The 18,596-nt window shown below is 35.4% G+C and overlaps 1 protein-coding gene across 1 annotated transcript in view; it reads left to right on the top strand.

Moving 5' to 3' along the window:
* Positions 1 to 2,689: 2,689 nt before the first annotated feature.
* Positions 2,690 to 18,596, top strand: part of LOC143246730 (uncharacterized) — a 33,406-nt gene continuing 17,499 nt past the window's right edge. The window contains exons 1-4 of the mRNA XM_076493820.1: positions 2,690 to 2,764; positions 2,879 to 3,044; positions 6,432 to 6,587; positions 18,341 to 18,421. The gene's annotated coding sequence lies outside the window, so the exon portion shown is untranslated. The remainder of the gene's footprint in view (positions 2,765 to 2,878; positions 3,045 to 6,431; positions 6,588 to 18,340; positions 18,422 to 18,596) is intronic.

Genomic DNA, 18,596 nt, shown 5'->3' with positions numbered 1-18,596 from the left:
ATATCTTCAGCTGTGAAATGTGAGAAGTATTCCAAAACAGCTACGCGTGTTACCCACAATAACACTAGTACTCACTGGTTCCAAACGAATCAATTTATTGGTTTGATCTCAAGGGAAACCCACAATATTGGACATTAGATTCCTCTTTCATTCAAACAGACTATGGTTTATCAATTATTATGGAGTGAGCTTTGCAGACAAAGCGTGATTATAATTAACTATATTTGCAACGAAACGGTAGTTCAAGCTCAACCCATTTCTAAACATTAATTCGGGGTCTTAGAGTTTTTCGAAAAGAGAAGTGTATAACAGTATTGTAACCACACAACATCCATTGCTGACGACAAGTTTCGTACAATACCAGAGGTCACAGAATAGAACTAAGACTACTATTATCGTATTATATCCACGTTTCGCTAGCAAAGAAGTTTATACACAATAACAATAACAGATATTATTCTAAAAATGACTTATACACATGGCGTTTCGCTCGGACCAGTGCAATGTTTCTCGTATCCCAACCACTCAGATGAACTTTGATAATAGACTTTGTAGTCACTGTATAGTTGAAATATCATTGTACAGTGTTTTTCTGGAAAAGTATAATAGACAGATCAAAGGTTGTAGTATTAAAAATACAGTAACCTCAATATTATAGTTTTATGACAAGTCTCATAGATTACAGTTAACTGATTGTTGCAAAAAGAGTTAGGTTAAGAATGCATCATCAACATTTTACTCAAAAGGATAGGAAACAATGTAGGCGTTATAATATCCAGTAAACTGTTCACACCACATCACGAAAAGCCAGTAGCGCCTGTTTATTTGCATTATGTTGTGTGTAATGATTTAGTCTTAAGCAATTAGAATTTTCCAAAAACAAGCATTTTGTGGTAGGTGCAGCACGTTTGAAATTATAACAATTCTATTCAATAAATTTGTGCAGATATTCCTGAGTAATTGACTGCCATCTATCTTTGAGTACATCAAAAACATCATTTATAGATTTAATTCAGCCCATAAATTTTTCGGTCAGATTGATACCATGTGATTGACCTGGCCATTCTATAACCTCCATTCTCTTATAGCCCGGCATGGCCAGCTCGGTTAAAGCGTTCGATTTGTCATCTGAGGGTCGCGGGTTTGAATCCCCGTCACACCAAACATGCTCGCCCTTTCAGCCGTGGGAGCGTTATAATGTTTTGATTAATCCCACTATTCATTGGTAAAAGAGTAGCTCAAGAGTTGGCGGTGGGTGGTGATGACTAGCTGTCTTCCTTCTAGTCTTACACTGCTAAATTAGGGACGACTAGCACAGATAATCCTCGTGTATCATTGCGCGAAATTTAAAAACAAACAAACCATTCTCTTACTTCTAATACATGTTTTAACGACTCCACAGTTGCAGAGAAACTTGTTTGCTAATTTTATAGGTTAATTGGAATAAGAAGAACTAATAAACTACAGCATGTGCACAAAAATTTCGTGAGAAAATGTAACTAAAATTATGAAAAGTTCACTACTCACAAAAACCAGTGTTATAAATAAGAGTTGAGATTATATTTGGAGAGACCTTGTGGAGTGCTTTCTGAAAACATAGCTTTACATATTTTTCTGTTATCCAATAAAACATATAACAAATCAACAAGACTTTCTGGGGGGAGCTTTTTGTACTCCTTCCGATTGTAAATGTACAAAAAGTCCATAAAAGCTGTTAAACGGTAAATGTGAAACTTCAAATTTATATATATATCTTTCCAGATACCCAACAAACTTCATGTTATGTTTGATGGTAATCTATCAATATGGAGAGAAGTAGTGGTAAAAATGCAAAACAACCATAAAAACAGCAAAACGAAAGAGTTGTATGTACCCCCTCATGGACCTAATGAACCTTCATACCAATTTCGCTGAAGATCCACATACACTCTCCAAAGTAGTTAGTTACAGGGACGTACAACAGACAGGAGTATTAAATGGTTAGGCCCAGCATGGTCAGATGGGTTAAGGCGTTCGATTGGTAATCTGAGGGTCGCGGGTTTGAATCCCCGTCGCACCAAACATGTTCGCCCTTTCAGGCGTGGGGGCGTTATAGCGTGACGGTCAATCCCACTATTTGTTGGTAAAAGAGTAGCCCAAGAGTTAGTGGTGGGCGATGATCACTAGCTGCCTTTTCTCTAGTCTTACACTGCTAAATTAGGGACGGCTAGCGCAGACAGCCCTCGAGTAGCTTTGCGAGAAATTAAAAAAAAAAGCAATTAAATGTTTAAATATAAAGTATTATATTAACAGTGACGTCTAATGTTGAAACTTCAAACACTTCAATAACGAATATTAAAGTGAAAAACAAAACAAAATATTTGTAAAATATCTCCTAAAGCAGTAAAATATTCATGGATAAAACTCTCATTAAACGAAACCAAGCTTGAGAAAAGAATAAAATTCCGATAAAACTGTTTGAGGTGTTCGATAACTTCACTTTATGCTTTCATTTAAACACATATATAGGTTAACGTAAATATATACTATTATGATGTATAAAAACTTCTCATGTAATTAACCTCAACTTGAAGATGGAATAAAACTACAATATTATTGTGTTTGTATTGTTATTTTATAACCATATTTTACTTTGCTGCTTCTGATTTATAATAATAATAAATAAAATAAACGAATACAATGCAGGTGGCACTCAGGTAATCGTTAGATTGTGTTAAAAATACATTGATGCTTTTAGTCCTGGTGTTGAAATTAAATAAAACTCGTATGTATATAAACTTTTGACAACATTATATTTATTTAAGACCTGTTTTACTAATGCTGTAAAGGTTGTGTTAAATTTAAGATTTTATTCTTTTGTGGACTCTGTTTTATTTAGGAAAGTAACCGAAAATTTATGAAACATGTCAAGTGTATTACCAGGATTTGAAATTCTTCATCATCAAGTGTCTTCCAGTTTGACAAGTAAAGAAGATGCCTTAGTTTCTGTAATTCATTGGATTCTAATTAGCGATGGGATGAAATGTCATGGTATAGGAGATGAGGTAACAACTTAATTTTCATGTTTATTTTAAATCGAAATTAACTACAAGCAGAATACTTTACCACAGTCTTTATTTAGTTTATGTGACTGGTATTACTATTACTAGACTTCATTGAAATCTGCTGTTAATTGTGGTCTGTGAAATATACTTGCAGATATACAAGTAACTAAATTTCACAAACTTAGAACAGCTCTTTGCTGATTACAACTTCTTTTGAAGAATTATAAACAGCAAAACACAACAGAATTTTACTCACTATGTTGTTCAATTATAATTTTATTTAAAGTTTCAAGCTATACATTATGATTTGGAACAGCTCATTCTAATAATGAAATTCAGTATTTCAATGGGTGCAAACAAGTAATGAAAAAAATATATGTATGCATGTCAGTTTATTTTAATTGTTAAGATAAATGCTATTGCAAATGATGTTGAGCTTTCTGTAGAGTTTCTTGATTGTAGAAGTGGTTGTATACAACATGATCTACTAACCACTTCAGAAAATTAATATGATTTGAAACTGTTAACTTCTCTCAAACAGTTTTCTTAATTAATACCATATAATTCGTTGAGAAAAAAACAAAAATCTGATGTCCTAGTTGTCGTTATCCGTTGTGTTGTGGTCTAACACATTAACAGTGGTCTCTGATTTACTGAATGTATTTATTTCTCTTCCTTCCATGGGTTGAATTGTCAAGTAATTTAACTTTCATGAGTAACATCTGATGTTAATTTTTCTTTCTTTGTTAATACTTTTGTTTTGGTTTGTCAGCTTCTGGTGTTAACCAGTTAGCTTTTAGCTTAACATGTAAATTAAAGAAATATTGCACGTTACACTGTTTATTCCAGTATCATTGTTTGTAGGGTTAGCTCAATTTAGGTGACATATTTTCTTTATTGAAACATACTTGTATAGACACATGATATTCTGAGACATCTACTTATTCTACCGTATCTTCAGTGTTTGACTTCTACTGAGAAACTCATAGACTAGTGCTACTGATATCCTATCTGTTGAATGCTGTAACCTTTCTAGCTTTGGTTGGCCTTACCCTTGACCTCAGAATGTCCACAGAGGAAGTCTAATAATGTTGGTCATTATTAGTCATTTGTTTATGTCTTCTTTTTTTATATAAAAATAAATACCCTTCATTTAGGTTTGAATTTTCATTTAAAGAATACGATTTGATTCTTCAGGATTTTCTTACTATAATAGTGTTTACAGAAAACACTGACTAAGTCAGTCAGATACCGTGTTCATCAAATATCTATATTACCTGACAGTACATAACTAAAAACTTACAAAAATAATCTCATACTCATAATATGACATTTACACAACTCTCAAGTAGTTGATCTTGGAAAGAGTGAGATTCTTTGATGACAGGTAAGCACGAGGCAGTCATCTGTGTGTCTGGAGGGGGCTCCATAACCCCTCAACTTGAGTTTTTAATTGATTAAAAAATATTTTTGACATAGTTGCATCAGATGCATGAGATTTATGTATCACAGTATGTAAATGTAACAGTCTCATGCTGAGTGCGTGACATTTGACAGGTCTGCATTTTGTTCTTATCAGAAATAGACAATTGCATTATTTGATTGGCTGAGTTTAGGTAGGAATCATAATTGTTTTCACATTGAACGTTGAGTTGGGTGTAGCCCTGTGGTTGGTGTGCTGAATGGAGGATCCATAGTTAGCATCACATTGTCACAGAATAACACTATACATCTTGGGAAAATGGATCCATAATAAAAGTACTCTATAATTGCCACTAATCAAATAAAGTAATCTAAGAATTGATGGTGCATGTTGTTAACTAGTGGTCAGATTGAACTAGTGAAATAAACAATCTAAGAATTGATGGTACATGTTAACTAGTGGTCAGATCCAACTAATGAAATAAAGTAATCTAAGAATTGATGGTGCATGTTGTTAACTAGTGGTCAGATCCAACTAATGAAATAAAGTAATCTAAGAATTGATGGTGCATGTTGTTAACTAGTGGTCAGATCCAACTAATGAAATAAAGTAATCTAAGAATTGATGGTGCATGTTGTTAACTAGTGGTCAGATCCAACTAATGAAATAAAGTAATCTAAGAATTGATGGTGCATGTTGTTAACTAGTGGTCAGATCCAACTAATGAAATAAAGTAATCTAAGAATTGATGGTGCATGTTGTTAACTAGTGGTCAGATCCAACTAATGAAATAAAGTAATCTAAGAATTGATGGTGCATGTTGTTAACTAGTGGTCAGATCCAACTAATGAAATAAAGTAATCTAAGAATTGATGGTGCATTGTTAACTAGTGGTCAGATCCAACTAATGAAATAAAGTAATCTAAGAATTGATGGTACATTTTGACTAGTGGTCAGATCGAACTAATGAAATAAAGTAATCTAAGAATTGATGGTACATTTTGACTAGTGGTCAGATCGAACTAATGAAATAAAGTAATCTAAGAATTGATGGTGCATGTTGTTAACTAGTGGTCAGATCGAACTAATGAAATAAAGTAATCTAAGAATTGATGGTGCATGTTGTTAACTAGTGGTCAGATCCAACTAATGAAATAAAGTAATCTAAGAATTGATGGTGCATGTTGTTAACTAGTGGTCAGATCCAACTAATGAAATAAAGTAATCTAAGAACTCATGGTATGTGTTGTTAACTAGTGGTCAGTATTATAAGAATGTTTCTTGTTATATAATATACTTGTTGAGCATTTACATTACCAATGGCCAACTATGTTGTAAGAATGGTTCCTGATAAATAATATACACTTCAATAAACATATCTCTTGCCATAGAATTTCCACAGGATGAAGATGTTCATTTTCATGGTTACTCTAAGACAAGTATAACCATTTCCATGGTTGTTGAAACAAATTGGAGATAAATAAATCCTTAATATACTCAATGTTCCATCAAGGGTTAGATATCTACAGCTGTGTGAATTTTTACTGTAGTTTATTTTAGTAATGATTTCTAATCTCCAGCATGCCCTTCTGCCCCTTAAATTCAAGTAGTAATTGTCCTGATTATCCTGTGATAACGATGGTCGTTTTCATTACTAACTTGTCACCGTAGTATCCATATATTTGGTGACAGATTATTGATTCTACAATGACATTTAAAATAAGAATAAAAATGATTTGTGGTTGACTGTATATGCTGTCTAGACAGTAATGTTTATAATAACTCTGTTATATCTATGGTAGATGATGTTATGATAAAAATAATAAAATGGATATTATTTTAAATATATGGTTGAGCTGCAAATTGTGGTTAATATGTACATAGATCTAATTTTGTCTGTTATAAATAAATAAATTTAAACATGCTGTTAAATTTGCTACACAGAATGTTTTGTTAATCCATAGTGGCCAAGTCATGAAGATAATGTATCAGAACTCTTACCACCGAACTGGAACAGTAACCAAGAAGTGTATTTACTAAGATACAGGAATAAGTCCAGACTGGGATCTTTTTTGTTGAAGGTTATTAAGGTTGGTCCTTCGATTCTGATAAACCTTGTGGTAAGTTTGTTTGTACATTTTCAAGCTATTTCTTTACTATGTGAATATATCTCAATGGTTTAAATTCTGTGTGTAATTGGAGATACAACAGATTGAAAGATATCATGATACTGTATTTTGAACATTGCATTCAGTTGCAGGTGAAAGTTCACTTGAGATTCCATCATAAACTGGTGTCCAAAATGGTAAATTTATTTTCATTGTTTTCTTTACATATGAAGCTTCAAAATCAAAGGATAAAATAGTATAGTATCTAGTGAATAATATATTACATATTTAAATGTGGAATTAAAGCTACAAAGTAACACACCAAGGGAGGGAATATGATAAGATAAAAAGGAAGAAAGTGAGTTGTGTCACTTAGAAATGTTACTGTTGAAGTATCTATAACACTACAATTCTGGAAACTGGTGAGTAGCACTCCAGCATATATGACTGTATGCTAGGCATTGTAGAATTTCAGTTTCTTTTGTCACAGAATCCCAGAAATCAAGATATGTTGATTCCTGTTAGGTATGGAACCTTTCAACTCCATGGCAAGATTGGGTTTTCTTTTTGGGTTCTTCACATATTTATTTTCTAAAAATATGTTCGGGTTCCACCTCTCACCACATCCCAGTTATTTGTTACTGTATGAGGTATGTGGCATAGCTAGGGAGGACAAGGGGGTACATCGGTCCCCCTTCAAGGCATAGGGGGTGGGAGGATGCCAAATTGATGTTACATAATTAGGAATTATGGCTTACATTTTGTCACATGGGGGTGCGAAAAATGACTTCGTTTCCGGGCACTGAAAACCCTAGCTACGCAACTGTATGTGGTGATTCATGTTTTTCTCAAAGTTGTAAAAACAATAATGAACTCAGAGTAAAATAAGTTTTGTTTAGATTGAAAAGTTACAATAATGAACTCAGTAAAATAAGTTTTGTTTAGATTGAAAAGTTATAAAAATATTTTCTATCTTGAATACAAACACCCCATCTTAGGACACCTAACATGACCATAAGGTGAGAGTTCCTTGAATACAAACACCCCATCTTAGGACACCTAACATGACCATGAGATGAGAGTTCCTTGAATACAAACACCCCATCTTAGGACACCTAACATGACCATAAGATGAGAGTTCCTTGAATGCAAACACCCCATCTTAGGACACCTAACATGACCATGAGATGAGAGTTTCTTGAATTAAACACCCATCTTAGGACACCTAACATGACCATGAGATGAGAGTTCCTTGAATACAAACACCCCATCTTAGGACACCTAACATGACCATAAGGTGAGAGTTTCTTGAATTAAACACCCATCTTAGGACACCTAACATGACCATGAGATGAGAGTTTCTTGAATTAAACACCCATCTTAGGACACCTAACATGACCATGAGATGAGAGTTCCTTGAATACAAACACCCCATCTTAGGACACCTAACATGACCATAAGGTGAGAGTTTCTTGAATTAAACACCCATCTTAGGACACCTAACATGACCATGAGATGAGAGTTTCTTGAATACAAACACCCGATCTTAGGACACCTAACATGACCATAAGGTGAGAGTTTCTTGAATTAAACACCCATCTTAGGACACCTAACATGACCATGAGATGAGAGTTCCTTGAATACAAACACCCCATCTTAGGACACCTAACATGACCATAAGGTGAGAGTTCCTTGAATACAAACACCCCATCTTAGGACACCTAACATGACCATGAGGTGAGAGTTCTTGAATACAAACACCCCATCTTAGGACACCTAACATGACCATGAGATGAGAGTTCCTTGAATACAAACACCCCATCTTAGGACACCTAACATGACCATGAGATGAGAGTTCCTTGAATACAAACACCCCATCTTAGGACACCTAACATGACCATAAGGTGAGAGTTTTTTGAATACAAACACCCCATCTTAGGACACCTAACATGACCATAAGGTGAGAGTTTCTTGAATACAAACACCCCATCTTAGGACACCTAACATGACCATAAGGTGAGAGTTCCTTGAATACAAACACCCATCTTAGGACACCTAACATGACCATGAGATGAGAGTTCCTTGAATACAAACACTCCATCTTAGGACACCTAACATGACCATGAGATGAGAGTTCCTTGAATTAAACACCCCATCTTAGGACACCTAACATGACCATAAGGTGAGAGTTTCTTGAATTAAACACCCATCTTAGGACACCTAACATGACCATAAGGTGAGAGTTCCTTGAATACAAACACCCATCTTAGGACACCTAACATGACCATAAGATGAGAGTTCCTTGAATGCAAACACCCCATCTTAGGACACCTAACATGACCATGAGATGAGAGTTTCTTGAATTAAACACCCATCTTAGGACACCTAACATGACCATGAGATGAGAGTTCCTTGAATACAAACACCCCATCTTAGGACACCTAACATGACCATAAGGTGAGAGTTTCTTGAATTAAACACCCATCTTAGGACACCTAACATGACCATGAGATGAGAGTTTCTTGAATTAAACACCCATCTTAGGACACCTAACATGACCATGAGATGAGAGTTCCTTGAATACAAACACCCCATCTTAGGACACCTAACATGACCATAAGGTGAGAGTTTCTTGAATTAAACACCCATCTTAGGACACCTAACATGACCATGAGATGAGAGTTCCTTGAATACAAACACCCCATCTTAGGACACCTAACATGACCATAAGGTGAGAGTTCCTTGAATACAAACACCCCATCTTAGGACACCTAACATGACCATGAGGTGAGAGTTCCTTGAATACAAACACCCCATCTTAGGACACCTAACATGACCATGAGATGAGAGTTCCTTGAATACAAACACCCCATCTTAGGACACCTAACATGACCATAAGGTGAGAGTTTTTTGAATACAAACACCCCATCTTAGGACACCTAACATGACCATAAGGTGAGAGTTTCTTGAATACAAACACCCCATCTTAGGACACCTAACATGACCATAAGGTGAGAGTTTCTTGAATACAAACACCCCATCTTAGGACACCTAACATGACCATGAGATGAGAGTTCCTTGAATACAAACACTCCATCTTAGGACACCTAACATGACCATGAGATGAGAGTTCCTTGAATTAAACACCCCATCTTAGGACACCTAACATGACCATGAGATGAGAGTTTCTTGAATACAAACACCCCATCTTAGGACACCTAACATGACCATAAGGTGAGAGTTTCTTGAATTAAACACCCATCTTAGGACACCTAACATGACCATAAGGTGAGAGTTCCTTGAATACAAACACCCATCTTAGGACACCTAACATGACCATAAGATGAGAGTTCCTTGAATGCAAACACCCCATCTTAGGACACCTAACATGACCATGAGATGAGAGTTTCTTGAATTAAACACCCATCTTAGGACACCTAACATGACCATGAGATGAGAGTTCCTTGAATACAAACACCCCATCTTAGGACACCTAACATGACCATAAGGTGAGAGTTTCTTGAATTAAACACCCATCTTAGGACACCTAACATGACCATGAGATGAGAGTTTCTTGAATTAAACACCCATCTTAGGACACCTAACATGACCATGAGATGAGAGTTCCTTGAATACAAACACCCCATCTTAGGACACCTAACATGACCATAAGGTGAGAGTTTCTTGAATTAAACACCCATCTTAGGACACCTAACATGACCATGAGATGAGAGTTTCTTGAATACAAACACCCATCTTAGGACACCTAACATGACCATAAGGTGAGAGTTTCTTGAATTAAACACCCATCTTAGGACACCTAACATGACCATGAGATGAGAGTTCCTTGAATACAAACACCCCATCTTAGGACACCTAACATGACCATAAGGTGAGAGTTCCTTGAATACAAACACCCCATCTTAGGACACCTAACATGACCATGAGGTGAGAGTTCCTTGAATACAAACACCCCATCTTAGGACACCTAACATGACCATGAGATGAGAGTTCCTTGAATACAAACACCCCATCTTAGGACACCTAACATGACCATAAGGTGAGAGTTTTTTTGAATACAAACACCCCATCTTAGGACACCTAACATGACCATAAGGTGAGAGTTTCTTGAATACAAACACCCCATCTTAGGACACCTAACATGACCATAAGGTGAGAGTTTCTTGAATACAAACACCCCATCTTAGGACACCTAACATGACCATGAGATGAGAGTTCCTTGAATACAAACACTCCATCTTAGGACACCTAACATGACCATGAGATGAGAGTTTCTTGAATACAAACACCCCATCTTAGGACACCTAACATGACCATAAGGTGAGAGTTTCTTGAATTAAACACCCATCTTAGGACACCTAACATGACCATAAGGTGAGAGTTCCTTGAATTAAACACCCATCTTAGGACACCTAACATGACCATGAGATGAGAGTTCCTTGAATACAAACACCCCATCTTAGGACACCTAACATGACCATAAGGTGAGAGTTTCTTGAATTAAACACCCATCTTAGGACACCTAACATGACCATAAGGTGAGAGTTTCTTCAATACAAACACCCCATCTTAGGACACCTAACATGACCATAAGGTGAGAGTTTCTTGAATACAAACACCCCATCTTAGGACACCTAACATGACCATAAGGTGAGAGTTTCTTGAATACAAACACCCCATCTTAGGACACCTAACATGACCATGAGATGAGAGTTCCTTGAATACAAACACTCCATCTTAGGACACCTAACATGACCATGAGATGAGAGTTCCTTGAATTAAACACCCCATCTTAGGACACCTAACATGACCATGAGATGAGAGTTTCTTGAATACAAACACCCCATCTTAGGACACCTAACATGACCATAAGGTGAGAGTTTCTTGAATTAAACACCCATCTTAGGACACCTAACATGACCATAAGGTGAGAGTTCCTTGAATACAAACACCCATCTTAGGACACCTAACATGACCATAAGGTGAGAGTTCCTTGAATACAAACACCCATCTTAGGACACCTAACATGACCATAAGGTGAGAGTTTCTTGAATACAAACACCTCATCTTAGGACACCTAACATGACCATAAGGTGAGAGTTTCTTGAATACAAACACCGCATCTTAGGACACCTAACATGACCATAAGGTGAGAGTTTCTTGAATACAAACACCTCATCTTAGGACACCTAACATGACCATAAGGTGAGAGTTTCTTGAATACAAACACCCCATCTTAGGACACCTAACATGACCATAATGTGAGAGTTTCTTGAATACAAACACCCCATCTTAGGACACCTAACATGACCATGAGATGAGAGTTCCTTGAATACAAACACTCCATCTTAGGACACCTAACATGACCATGAGATGAGAGTTCCTTGAATACAAACACCCCATCTTAGGGTATTTAACATGACCATGAGATGAGAGTTCCTTATTAACCAAACCCCCTCAGAATAGGATTTCATGGGTACTATTTTCTGTGTTCCATCTTCCATTATATTTTTGTTCCTTTGTATAGAAATTCTTATATCAGGTCATTCCACAAGTAATGTCTGAAAATTTAATAAGAAAGCACATCATCATTTATGTCTTTGTAGAAGGCTTTAATGACTACAATATGTAGTAAGATGTGCATACAAACGTTCAGACAAATAAAAGAAACTAACTCAACTCCACTTTTTCACATCATTAATCAAATAAACCCTCATGAAGATGGATGTGTCTGAGGAGCACATTAGGCATGTAAGGCTTTTTGAATTTTAAAAAAGGCAATAGTGTGGTAAAAACTAGACAAAACATTCAAGATGTTTATGGTGCAGAGTCTCTTAATGAAAGAAAATGTGGAAGGTGGTTTCAGATGTTCAGATTAAGTGACTACAGCTTAAATGATGCGACACGTTCAGGTCATCCTGTCGAGTTTAATGATGATTTTCTGCTGGCTGCACTTGATGAATATTGTGCTGTACCAGTTGAAGAACTAGCACAGAAACTCAACTCAACAGTTCACCATCATCTGCAACAGCTTGTGAAGGTGTCAAAACTCGGAAAATGGGTCCCCCATGATTTGACAGAAGTCAACCTTAGAACAAGAGTGGACATATGCACTTCTCTGCATTCTCGTGAACGTAACTTATCTTTTTTACACAGGTTAGTGACTGAAGATGAAAAATGGATATTTTATAAAAATGTTAAGTGCTGCAGACAATGGCTCAGTGCAGGTAAACTGGTTAAAGCGCAGCCTAAAATGGACCGCCACCCTAGGAAAGTCTTGTTAAGCATTTGTGGAATATTGTTGGTGTGATCCACTTTGAGTTGTTGGCACTCAATGTAATGATTACATCAGACTTCTATTGTCAACAGTTAGAGCACTTGAATGTTGCACTGAGAGAAAAGAGGCCTGCTTTGATCAATCATAAGTGTTGTGTTACACCAGGATAATGTTCGGTCCAATACAGCAAGGATCACATCTGTAAATATTGAAGAGCTAAACTGGGAAAAACTTCCACATCCACCTTATTTTTCATGTGGTTACTGTGTGATAGGTCACTGACTTCAAAATAATGGTATGTATGCAACATGGGTCCAAGTGGATACTGTGCGATGGGTCACTGACTTCAAAACAATGGTACGTATGCAACATGGGTTCAAGTGGATACTATGTGATAGGTCACTGACTTCAAAGTAATGGTATGTATGCAACATGGGTTCAAGTGGATACTGTGTGATAGGTCACTGACTTCAAAATAATGGTATGCATGCAACATGGGTTCAAGTGGATACTGTGTGATTGGTCACTGACTCCAAAATAATATGTATGCAACATGGGTTCAAGTGGTTACTGTGTGATAAGTCACTGACTTCAAAATAATGGTATGTATGCAACATGGGTTCAAATGGATACTGTGTGATTGGTCACTGACTTCAAAATAATGGTATGTATGCAACATGGATTCATGTGGTTACTGTGTGATAAGTCACTGACTTCAAAATAATGGTATGTATGCAACATGGGTTCAAGTGGATACTGTGTGATTGGTCACTGACTCCAAAATAATATGTATGCAACATGGGTTCAAGTGGATACTGTGTGATTGGTCACTGACTCCAAAATAATATGTATGCAAAATGGATTCATATGGTTACTGTGTGATTGGTCACTGACTTCAAAATAATGGTACGTATGCAACATGGGTTCAAGTGGATACTGTGTGATGGGTCACTGACTTCAAAATAATAGTATGTATGCAACATGGGTTCAAATGGATACTGTGTGATTGGTCACTGACTTCAAAATAATGGTATGTATGCAACATGGATTCATGTGGTTACTGTGTGATAAGTCACTGACTTCAAAATAATGGTACGTATGCAACATGGGTTCAAGTGGATACTGTATGATTGGTCACTGACTTCAAAATAATGGTACACATGCAACATGGATTCATGCGGCTACTGTGTGATAAGTCACTGACTTCAAAATAATGGTATGTATGCAACATGGGTACAAGTGGATACTGTGTGATTGGTCACTGACTTCAAAATAGTGGTACGTATGCAACATGGATTCATGTGGTTACTGTGTGATAAGTCACTGACTTCAAAATAATGGTATGTATGCAACATGGGTTCAAGTGGATACTGTGTGATTGGTCACTGACTTCAAAATAATGGTACGTATGCAACATGGGTTCAAGTGGATACTGTGTGATTAGTCACTGACTCCAAAATAATATGTATGCAACATGGATTCATATGGTTACTGTGTGATTGGTCACTGACTTCAAAATAATGTGCATTATGAAACATGGGTTCAAGTGGATATTGTGTGATTAGTCACTGACTCCAAAATAATATGTATGCAACATGGATTAATGTGGTTACTGTGTGATAAGTCACTGACTTCAAAATAATGGTATGTATGCAACATGGGTTCAAGTGTACCAAACAGTAATGTACCTTAGAGTACATTATTTATATATATGTATCAAACAGTAGTACACCCTAGAGTACATTATATATGTACCAAACAGTAATGTACCCTAGAGTACATTACATGTATATATACTGAACAGTAATGCACCTCAGAGTATATTCTGTTTTCCAAACACTAACATACCATAAAGTACATTTTATATATACTTACCAAACAGTAATGTACCTTAGAGTACAAGTATTTCTTATATATGTCAAAAGGTAATGTACTCTTTAGTAGATGTAGAGTACTTGTATTTCACATATATGTCAAAAGGTAACATATCCTACAAGTATTTTACTGTTTATCATATTGTAATATACCCTAGAATATTATGTACATATTTTAGTGTGTCATGAGACTGTATTATGTAACATAAAGCAGAATGTTCTCTACATAAATAACTGTGGTATGTCCCAGATAAGGATATTTAACTGTATAACAGACTGAGGTGTGTTCTGTGGTAAAGGTATTTAACTGTATACCACATTTTGATGTGTTCTAAGGTAATTGTTTTGAATTTCGCGCAAAGCTACTCAAGGGCTATCTGTGCATGTTCTAAGATAAAGATATTTAACTGTATACCACATTGTGGTGTGTTCTAAGATATTTAACTGTATACCACACTGTGGTCTGTTCTAAGATATTTAACTGTATACCACACTGTGTTATGTTCTAAGATATTTAACTGTATACCACATTCTGGTATGTTCTAAGATATTTAACTGTATACCACATTCTGGTATGTTCTAAGATATTTAACTGTATACCACACTGTGGTCTGTTCTAAGATAGTTAACTGTATACCACACTGTGTTATGTTCTAAGATATTTAACTGTATACCACATTCTGGTATGTTCTAAGATATTTAACTGTATACCACATTCTGGTATGTTCTAAGATATTTAACTGTATACCACATTCTGGTGTGTTCTAAGATATTTAACTGTATACCACATTCTGGTGTGTTCTAAGATATTTAACTGTATACCACATTCTGGTGTGTTCTAAGATATTTAACTGTATACCACATTCTGGTGTGTTCTAAGATATTTAACTGTATACCACATTCTGGTGTGTTCTAAGATATTTAACTGTATACCACATTCTGGTGTGTTCTAAGATATTTAACTGTATACCACATTCTGGTGTGTTCTAAGATATTTAACTGTATACCACATTCTGGTGTGTTCTAAGATATTTAACTGTATACCACACTGTGGCATGTTCTAAGATATTTAACTGTATACCACACTGTGGCATGTTCTAAGATATTTAAATGTATACCACATTCTTGTGTGTTCTAAGATATTTAACTGTATACCACACTGTGGTGTGTTCTAAGATATTTAACTGTATACCACACTGTGGTGTGTTCTAAGATATTTAACTGTATACCACACTGTGGTCTGTTCTAAGATATTTAACTGTATACCACATTCTGGCGTGTTCTAAGATATTTAACTGTATACCACATTCTGGCGTGTTCTAAGATATTTAACTGTATACCACATTCTGGCGTGTTCTAAGATATTTAACTGTATACCACACTGTGGTATATTCTAAGATATTTAACTGTATACCACATTCTGGTGTGTTCTAAGATATTTAACTGTATACCACATTCTGGTGTGTTCTAAGATATTTAACTGTATACCACATTCTGGTGTGTTCTAAGATATTTAACTGTATACCACATTCTGGTGTGTTCTAAGATATTTAACTGTATACCACATTCTGGTGTGTTCTAAGATATTTAACTGTATACCACACTGTGGTATGTTCTAAGATATTTAACTGTATACCACACTGTGGTATGTTCTAAGATATTTAACTGTATACCACATTCTGGTGTGTTCTAAGATATTTAACTGTATACCACATTCTGGTGTGTTCTAAGATATTTAACTGTATACCACATTCTGGTGTGTTCTAAGATATTTAACTGTATACCACATTCTGGTGTGTTCTAAGATATTTAACTGTATACCACATTCTGGTGTGTTCTAAGATATTTAACTGTATACCACATTCTGGTGTGTTCTAATATATTTAACTGTATACCACATTCTGGTGTGTTCTAATATATTTAACTGTATACCACATTCTGGTGTGTTCTAAGATATTTAACTGTATACCACACTGTGGCATGTTCTAAGATATTTAAATGTATACCACATTCTTGTGTGTTCTAAGATATTTAACTGTATACCACATTCTGGTGTGTTCTAAGATATTTAACTGTATACCACATTCTGGTGTGTTCTAAGATATTTAACTGTATACCACACTGTGGTGTGTTCTAAGATATTTAACTGTATACCACACTGTGGTGTGTTCTAAGATATTTAACTGTATACCACACTGTGGTGTGTTCTAAGATATTTAACTGTATACCACACTGTGGTCTGTTCTAAGATATTTAACTGTATACCACACTGTGGTCTGTTCTAAGATATTTAACTGTATACCACACTGTAGTATGTTCTAAGATATTTAACTGTATTCCACATTCTGGCGTGTTCTAAGATATTTAACTGTATACCACACTGTGGTATATTCTAAGATATTTAACTGTATACCACATTCTGGTGTGTTCTAAGATATTTAACTGTATACCACATTCTGGTGTGTTCTAAGATATTTAACTGTATACCACATTCTGGTGTGTTCTAAGATATTTAACTGTATACCACACTGTGGTATGTTCTAAGATATTTAACTGTATACCACATTCTGGTGTGTTCTAAGATATTTAACTGTATACCACACTGTGGTGTGTTCTAAGATATTTAACTGTATACCACACTGTGGTGTGTTCTAAGATATTTAACTGTATACCACACTGTGGTGTGTTCTAAGATATTTAACTGTATACCACACTGTGGTGTGTTCTAAGATATTTAACTGTATACCACACTGTGGTGTGTTCTAAGATATTTAACTGTATACCACACTGTGGTGTGTTCTAAGATATTTAACTGTATACCACACTGTGGTGTGTTCTAAGATATTTAACTGTATACCACATTCTGGTGTGTTCTAAGATATTTAACTGTATACCACATTCTGGTGTGTTATAAGATATTTAACTGTATACCACACTGTGGTATGTTATAAGATATTTAACTGTATACCACACTGTGGTATGTTATAAGATATTTAACCGTATACCACACTGTGGTATGTTCTAAGATATTTAACCGTATACCACACTGTGGTATGTTCTAAGATATTTAACCGTATACCACACTGTGGTATGTTCTAAGATATTTAACCGTATACCACACTGTGGTATGTTCTAAGATATTTAACCGTATACCACACTGTGGTATGTTATAAGATATTTAACCGTATACCACACTGTGGTATGTTATAAGATATTTAACTGTATACCACACTGTGGTATGTTCTAAGATATTTAACTGTATACCACATTCTGGTATGTTTTTTTGGTAATTATACCTTTTTATTAAAGATAGTGACTTTCAGTTTTTAATAGATTAAAAAACAGGCTTTGTGTCCAAACAAGTGAAGTACATTTCTCCAGCACTGATGACAGTTTATGGATTTCTTTAACCAATTTGTACCCTGTGCTGGTCTGAAAATAAAACAATTCAAAACTGTAGTTCCATTCTGTTCTATTTGTATCTAACAAAACAAAAATTTGCTTCATTAGATAGGTTTTGAAGTCATACATAGTGTATTTTAACAAGCAAGTAAAGTATGGTTGTTAATAAATTGCACAATAATCTGTTTTAGAACATGGAAAAGGAAAAAAGCTGGCGGGATTTTGGTTAAAACTGACGATTATGTGACTGATTCTTTCAGGGATTTTAAGAGGTATCTAAAACATTTTGAGATATCTTGTACAAGACTGGAACTATGTTGTAAACATTTTAATACCTTACTAATGAAATGTTGCTGAGATGAAATATATAGTAAGCAGATACACAATACAGTTCAAAGTAAGTTAGAGTGAAGCCTTTACAGACAATAATGGACCAAAACCAAATTT

Source organism: Tachypleus tridentatus, chromosome 3 (genome assembly GCF_004210375.1).
Source record: "Tachypleus tridentatus isolate NWPU-2018 chromosome 3, ASM421037v1, whole genome shotgun sequence".
Taxonomy (NCBI): domain Eukaryota; kingdom Metazoa; phylum Arthropoda; class Merostomata; order Xiphosura; family Limulidae; genus Tachypleus; species Tachypleus tridentatus.
This window is presented reverse-complemented; position numbering and strand designations above follow the sequence as displayed.